We start from the raw sequence: 6,449 nt of genomic DNA on the forward strand, positions 1-6,449 counted from the left end.
GCACACCTCGTTTGGCCCTTCTCAATCGCCACAACGCAACGTTCAGCCAGATGTGCACCATTTTCTGCTAGCTTCTTCTGCAGCTGAAAATGAAGCATTAATTAAGTTGCTCTTAGAAAGCTTGACCTGCTCACTGTGCGTCTGAATCAGAGAGAAAATGAGGACACTGACAGCACTCATTCAAGCTGTCAACATTTGCCAGCTTCCCATTATGACAGGGTGTCTATCAAGGGGTTAAACACACACGATGCCGCTTTCAAAGAGGTGACATTAAATACCTCTTTTACCCCCACAGGCAAGGTGAAAGCAAGACCCCTACATACAAAGGAGAATTGTGTTTCCGATGGCATGACTGGAACTAATGCCAGTCAAACAAAAGTTCATAGCTCAGTTCAATCATTTAGCTTGACAGGGTATGTTCCTCTCATCCCATTTCTGCTGACACAACACAGCCAACGTCTTAGCAAGGTCACTTGATTGCTTTCTATAGGTTTTAATGACCCAGTGGAAAATGCAATATGGGGGCAAAACACAGGGTAGACATGCTTAAAATAATTAAAGTCTATTTTCAGTGGTGCTTACTCCCTCCCAAGTAAGTATACACAGGATTGCAGCCTTAAAAGTAAAACAAACACACGCTTTTAAAGTCTGCAGGCATGGAATCCCAGGAGCTCTAAGCCTAACCATCCACATTGTGGCCACAGAGTGACCAGATACAATGGAGGACGGAGTGCTTATACCTTTAACCACTGGACAGAAGAGGGAATTTTGGAAGGTGCAGTTTTTTAAACCTTTCCACAGTGAGCTGCAAAAATTCCCTCTTCTATACAATGGTTAAAGGTATAAGCACTCTGTCATCCATTGTATCTGGTCTCCCTGTGTGACCCTGTGTGACCATGAAGCATGGCCCAAAAGGGCTCCAGAACAGTGGTAGCAAAACCAAAAATACAAAAAGAAACAAACAAAAAAGTAGAATGGACATGTTGAAGTTGCTCTCTACTTTTTAAGGCAGTAGTTTACTGCAATTGCTTTTATTCTGCTGCCATCTGGTGGTCATATAATTAATTTTGGCTTTGATTTATCTCATGTAAGTTTTTAAATAGTTTGCTTTTTAAAAATTTTTGATGTTACTTGCCATGCTGAAGCAGAAAAGTGTCCTAGAAATGCAGGTATAAACAAATAATACTTGCAACTTATTTATACTGAGTGTTATCATCAGGACCATCCCATCTATGGTTGGCAACCTTCAGTCTCGAAAGACTATGGTATAAGCCTGCAGCACCTGGTATTCCCAGGCGGTCTCCCATCCAAGTACTAACCAGGCCTGACCCTGCTTAGCTTCTGAGATCAGACGAGATTGGGCATGTGCAGGGTAAACGGTCACTTCAAGCAGCAGATTGGCAAGGGATGCCCATCTCTATTACCTCTAGTTGCCTCCACTGGAACAAGCAGCTTGGTAAGAGCAGGGGCAGAATTTGGCACACTGCTCCAGGCATCAGGAGGTCTTGGGCCACTTGGTTCACTGATTAGTGAACAAACACGGGTGTGGTGTGCTGGAGAACTCACTGGTAAAGCTTCTGTTTTGCTTACACAAGGCCCCAGGCTCAATTTCAATCTTGGCAATGGTTTGTCAATTGTGACAAGCCATTCAGTTCAGCCTGGCCACCACTATAAGTTCAAGGACATCTTCTGGCACAGGTAAGTCAGCACACAAGGTGGGAGGGAGAAGAGGGAGGGGTAGGGTAGGGTAGGGTAGGGAGGAGGGCGCATTGGGATACTCCCCTGTGGAAAACAGCATGCGCTATGTTGGTGCAGCTGCATTGCCACGCAGGGAGTTAAGTAGGATTGTGCTGCCCGACCATATAGAACTTTAAAGAACTCAGACTGAATTTAGCTCAGAAGCAAATCAGTGTTATAGATCTATAGAAATATTGTTCCTGACAGCTGAAACTGGCTGAGATCACAATCCTATGCATGTCTACTCAGAAGCAAGTCCCATTATAGTCAATGGAGCTTACTCCCAGGAAAGTATGGGTAGGATTGCAGCCTTAATGTAGCTGAGACCTAAAGAAGTCTCAGTACAGTTGCATCCTATTGTACTTCAGTACAGAGCAGGCCTGTAGCCACGATTCAAGAGATGGAGAGGCGACTATTTTTTCAGGGGGGGGGGCAATTATGTTGGGTATCTATTCTGGTGTGCAAAATGAAGGGATAAGTAGCCTCTGTGGCTATTTGCTGAGTGGGTAAACCTGGGCTCCCGCCTGGATTTGCAGCCCAGGTCTACTTGCTGGGTATACCTGGGTTCCTGATTGAGCTTATAGCCTCTGTGGCTATTTGCTGGGCAGGTAGAGCTGGGCTCCCACTTGGAGTCAAGCTTGGGAAAACTAACACAAGATGAACCGAAAGGGAAAGATTGGAAGCAGAAAATACAAGATAATATAGAGAAATTCGTGGCGATGGGACAGCAACAAATAGATCAATATCTGAAGATTCAAGCTAGTTTGGATGCTATAACTACACAACTAAATGATCTTAGTGTGCAACACAAAGATGTCAACTGCCAAACAGATGAGAATAAACAAAAGATTAAGAGCCATAAGGCATGTTTGCGGGGCTCACCACTGGTCTCCTGCCAGTGCTAGACCAGTGCTGGTTGGTGCTGGGCTAACACCGGGCAGTGGCCCAAGTTCCACAGCTCAGCAGTCTCCTGGACTGCCGGGCTGCAGAATGGTAGGTGGGGGCATGGACAGGGGCATGGGGGAGGTGTTCCAGGGAGGGGGGAGGCCGGCGGGGGCGGGCAGGAGGCATGCCGAGGGGTGGGTGGGAGTCATGTCAGGGGGAGGAAGGGAGGCAGATCCACAAAGCTGTGTTCTGCAGGATCCAGGGCACTCGTGCAGGGCTGCACGCCCTACATGAGCGCCTTTACTTTAGCGCCAACCTTTTGGTCGGCGCTAAAGAGAGTAGCCCCATTGCGGGGCTGCTTACCTTACTCGGGGGAAGGGGACAAACATCCCCTTCTCCCGAGGTGCCTCCCGCCATAGCACGGGAGGCTCAGGATTCAGCAGCAGCCCTTTTTGGTGCCGCTGAGCCTGGGTGCTGCAGGGAGCTCTGGATTGGGCTGCCCGAGATTAGAAAAAAAGACAACAAAAGATCAATTTAGAATATTGGATATAGAAAAAACACCAGTATGATGAAGAGGCAACATTAATGGAAATTCAGACAGAGAGTGCAGCTCGAGTGGTGAGACTACAAAATGTAACAGAACAGAAAGGGGAAGACACGCGACACCTGATTGGTGATTTAATATAAGGGTGGATTGACACACCAACAGAAGAGTTACTTATGGATTTGGACTCAGCAAGAAGAGTGAGCACTTTTTATCTAAGAAAAAATGAATTGCCAAGAGAAATACATGTGAAATCCATCAGAACTTTTTACAGAGGTAAAATATTGAAGATCTCACAGGAAAAGGAATGGATGGTGGAGGGTAGTAAAGTGAAAATTCTGAGACATGTCAGATGGAGAGTGAGAAAGAAGAGAAAAGAATATGAAGTGCTAGTAAAAATTTTTAAGAGAATAGCAAATACCATTGTTTTGCCAAATCCCAATCCACTGGGCCTTGCAAGCCAGTCCAATCAATCAGAGTTGCCAATAAGCCAAGTCACTGTCCAATCCGTCAGGTTCCAGGTAGGTCAGTCCAATCAATCAGGGTATCCAAATCAAAGTTCAAAGCCAAAGTCCAGTCACAATCCGATTCCCAATTCCGTAAACCCAGTCAGTCTCCTCTCCTACCTCCAACCTGCACTCCTATCACCCACCAACCCGTTCTGCCTCAGGTGCTCCTTATATCCCTGAGGGCCTTATTACCTTCCAGTGGCTCCAGCTGTGCAGCACACTCTGCTGGATGCCCAAGTCTTACCCTTAAAGGGGCCACTGCTGACACCACATCTATCTCCTCGCCAGTTCTTCCGCAATTCCAATACAACCATATAGATGGCTTTTCTCGGAAGGTATTTTTTTTTCAATTCCAGTCACAGAGGTACAATATAAATTCAGCAATGAAAGCAGAAAATTTTCTGAGTACAGTGATGAAAGGTGAGAAAAGAAATGAAGAAAATGAGGAAGAGGAACTGAGAAGAAAAGAACTAGAAAGTATAGAAATGGAGCTGGAAGAAAAGAAATCAGATGATTCGGAGACAACTGAGGAATCAGAGAAGGAAGAGACTAGGGGGCAAGGAGGCATTCATCGAAAGCAACAAGAAGAAGACAAAAAGAGAAGGTAAATAGTAAAAAGAAACATGATGGTTAAGTGAAGATGGAGTATTTACTCTGTCAACATAAATGGCTTAAATTCACCTCAAAAATGAAAGAAAGTCTTCCTTCAATTGCAAAAGTTAAATATGGATATAACCTGTATACAAGAAACACACATCAAAGATATGAACAATGCATTGCTTGTGAACAAAAAGTTAGAAGTATTTGTAACCTCAGATTTTTTTTTAAAAGGATGTGGCCATCTGTTAAAAGATTGAGATCAAAACTAATATATGTTTCACACAATGGAAGAATATTGATGGTGGAAGTACAAAAAGAAAATGCAAGTCTTAATTGTGAATATCTATGCACCAAATGAAAATCAGCAAGAATTCTTTGCAAAGCTATATGAATATGAAATACACAAGAATTTGAGAATGTATATGAAATACACAAGAATTTGAGAATATGAACAGTGCTGTATTGTTGGAGAGTTTAATTCAGTTTTTGATAAACAAATGGATTCTACATCGACACAAGTAAAAGAAGGAAAAAAGGAGAACACAAATTCCTAAAGCATTTTTACAATTGGTGGAACAGATGTATCTGATAGATGTATGGAGAACAAGATATCCAGAAACTAAAGATTATACTTTTTATTCAGACATCAGATGTGGTCAAGGATTGATGCTCTTTGAATACCACGAGCCTGGACTAAAAATTTGGTAGCAGTGGAAATATTACCAAAGATATTATCAGATCACAACCCAGTAATGAGTAAATTTAAAACTCTTCAAAAGCCATCTCAATGGAGATTTAACATTAATAGTTTAAAAAGAGTTTGAAAGAAGAAATAGAATATTATTTTAGAGTTAACATTACACCCGACATTCCAATGACCACGGTCTGGGATGCTAGTTTTTAGAGGATTGGCAATAAGAGAAGGTGCAAGAAAAGAAAGAGAGAGAAGATATGTAGAATTAGAGAAAGAATTGAAATGACAATAATTAATGGCAAAGCAAAACCCTACAGCAACAAAGATAAAACAGAGAATGAGAGAGGTACAACACAAATTAAACATCTTATTGACAGAAGAACTATCAAAGAAACTTGCTTTTGCTAGACAAATTTTTTTTTTGAAAATGCCAATAAAACTGGAAAAATGGCTGGCTTATAAATTAAAGAGCAAGCATTATTCAAAGGAATTACTTACAAAAAAATAATGAATTAAAGATGTTGCAGCAACAAAAGAAATTTTAAATCAACCGATATCAGTTAGTGAGATTTCAGAAGCAATTGCTAAACAAAAAAATCGGAAATCGCCGGGAAGCGATGGATTACCAGCCGAATTTTATAAATGTTTTGAAGAAGAGTTGATGTTACCATTTAAAAAATTGATAGAAGAAATACAGCAAAAGGATAAAATTCCTGATACCTGGAATGAAGCAATTATTACAGTTATACATAAAGAAGGGCTTGACCAAGAAGAGATTCAAAATTACAGACCAATTTCTTTACTTAATGTGGATTATAAAATTGTTGCAACAATATTAGCTTCAAGACTGAAAAGAGTTTTGATAAATATTATTCAGCAAGACCAAGCAGGGTTTTTAACAAGAAGACAAATTAGAAATAATATGAGAAAGATATTGACTTTTTAGAATATTATGAAGCACAACCTGATAAGCAAATGGCGATGTTCTTTATAGACTTTCAAAAAGCATTTGATAATGTGAATTGGCGTTTTATGATTCTACAATTTGAAATGCAGGAATGGGTGCAGGAACTCCGTTTATCGCTATAATTAAAGCTATATATAAGAATCAAATTGCTAGAATTAGAATAAACAGAGAGCTTTCAGAGGAGATAAAAATTGAAAAAGGAGCGAGGCAGGGATGTCCACTTTCTCCATGACTTCATGATTTTCTCCAGTAGTGATCATGGAAGTACTTTTGAATCAAGTGAGAAAGACAGAAGAGATCAAAGGATTAAAAATAAGAGGTGAAGAATTTAAAATCCAGGCATTTGCGCTTGACCTTATGGTGATTATAGAAGAACCATTAGAGTCTGACAAATTTATTAGATGTGTTGCAAGAATATACTGAAGTGACAGGACTGAAAATAAATGTCAAGAAAACAAAAATTTTAACAAAGAATATGCAAATATAGAAAATACATGAATTAGTGGAATAAAC

At 40.8% G+C, this 6,449-nt stretch overlaps 1 pseudogene; it reads right to left on the reverse strand.

Moving 5' to 3' along the window:
• Positions 1 to 1,270: 1,270 nt before the first annotated feature.
• Positions 1,271 to 1,391, reverse strand: LOC136658116 (5S ribosomal RNA; annotated as a pseudogene).
• Between the last annotated feature and the right edge of the window lie 5,058 nt (positions 1,392 to 6,449).

Source organism: Tiliqua scincoides, chromosome 7 (genome assembly GCF_035046505.1).
Source record: "Tiliqua scincoides isolate rTilSci1 chromosome 7, rTilSci1.hap2, whole genome shotgun sequence".
NCBI lineage: Eukaryota > Metazoa > Chordata > Lepidosauria > Squamata > Scincidae > Tiliqua > Tiliqua scincoides.